Below are 2,076 nucleotides of genomic sequence, written 5' to 3'. Positions count from 1 at the left end.
TGTGGCGTGAGCTGCATGCGTGCCGTGTTGGTGTGTGTGTGTGTGTGTGGCGTGCGTCCTGCGTGGCGTGCGTGCGTGCGTGCGTGTCGTGAGCCGAGTGTGTGTGTGTGTGGTCGTGTGTGTGTGGTTGATGTGTGTGTGTGGGTGTGTGTGTGTGTGTGTGTGTGTGTGTGTGTGTGTGTGTGTGTGTGTTGTGTGTGTGTGTGTGTGTGTGTGTGTGTGTGTGTGTGTGTGTGTGGTCTGTGTATACGGCACGCGTGCGTTCCGGCACGAGCGTGTGTGTGCGTGTGTAGCGTGCGTGGCGTGCCCCGTCGCGTGTGTGGTACACGCGTGTGTGTGGTCTACCCGCAAGCGCGCGCTTTTCGTTAGAGGCGCCATGTAGAAAATGACACACTTGGGTCTCTAGAGTTAATATACAATATATGTTACAAATTTAGGCATACTTTGACGGTTACTTTCAATATTGCGGCATGCTTGCAGGAACGAGTGTTAGACATATGAGTAGGCAATATACGCGATTGAGATACAAACCATTTAAAACAGAAATAGAACACATAACAAATACACGTGACCTGATCTATGACGTCACGTGAAACACTCCTATTGATGCTAAATGGCCTGACCAATGTTTATTTGCTTCCGCCGGCCCTGGATATAGGGTTTTTGGCCATACTGCACACGCAGACGCTACACCTGACTGCAGGTTAAACGCGCTTCTACTATCCTAGCTGCCATTACTTACCACATCTCCACTATTCTTGTCTTTGCGGAGTGTATTTAGATTGCTGCTGACAAATCAGTTTTAGTTATGTTTGCCCGAGACAAAATGACACTAAATTCTCCAGTGATAATTATTCACCGGCCCGCGTGGTTTTCCGAATCCAAGCGTATAGAAGATAGTAGAAGATCTTAGCGGCTGTGTCCATATACTTGACGCACGTCATTAACATGTACAAACAATCTTGAATATTTCTAAATTGATATAGCGTTGACGGTTTTGCATTGTTTGCATATCAGTCGTGCACGAAGTCAGTAAATTCGTTTATCGATCCGCAGTTAATGCTGAGATTGGTGATTCTTTATCCATGCACGCCGATGCATGTCTTTACGATCTCTTATATTTAAATCCACGCAACGGTTTGCTGGGCAATATACTAGTTGAATTGATACTGCGTTACGGTAAATAGTACTATCAAGTTGTCTTGACAAAATGTGAGCTATGAAAAAATTGATATGGGGTTTCTCACGGTTTATTGTAAACTTCCTATTTACGGTTCTTTTTGATTTACTATGAAAACAATGGCGCCATATAAGATAGCTCAGTTATTTTGACGCAAACAATATTTTTAATTGCTCCAATGGTGTAATATTTATAGGCCTACCTGGTTAAAAAGTCATTTCATCCATTAAGAGTTTATGGATGCATTTAGTGCTATTAGTAACGATATACATTTTTATTATTCTTTACTAAATGTAGATATAGCTGTCATAAGCATTTTAACTAAGTACGCTTGTAATATTTATATTTCTCTCTCATATGAATAACACCGTTTTCCGGTCATGCAATAAATACATAAGCGTATTGCAATGTGTTACGCAGTGCCTTCTAGACACTAATCTTGTTGATTTGATCGCCTAGAGGTAAGAGCGCTTGAGTGAAAATTCGTTACCGGACAAGACTTACACGCATTGATTAACAATTCATATGCAGTAAATGCCAATTTGCATTCTCCGTGCTTGCATTATATTCACAGCTGGATTTGATGGCCACAAAATGAGGAAGTTCGCTACCTGTCCATGGCACGAATATAATTGCGATGAAGTGTGGTGACGGGCGAGTGAATTTCTGTGAGCATCTAATTGCATCTTCAATTTAATTATGCGCGCGCGGATGCACGCGTGAAGCGGAAATGCGGGAGAGATTGAATAGGTGAATGGATTTCTATCCGTAATGACAAGGTTCCCTGCATGGTATGCATAGCCTTATTCTCTAACGGGGCGTGTACAGGAGCACGCGAAGGGGAGGTCTGGGGGGCTCTGCCCCAGGAAATTTTTGAAATTAGACCTCCTCAGATG

This window comes from Priapulus caudatus, unplaced genomic scaffold, assembly GCF_000485595.1.
Source record: "Priapulus caudatus unplaced genomic scaffold, Priapulus_caudatus-5.0.1 Scaffold54, whole genome shotgun sequence".
Lineage (NCBI taxonomy): Eukaryota > Metazoa > Priapulida > Priapulimorpha > Priapulimorphida > Priapulidae > Priapulus > Priapulus caudatus.
Note: the sequence above shows the minus strand (reverse complement) of the source record.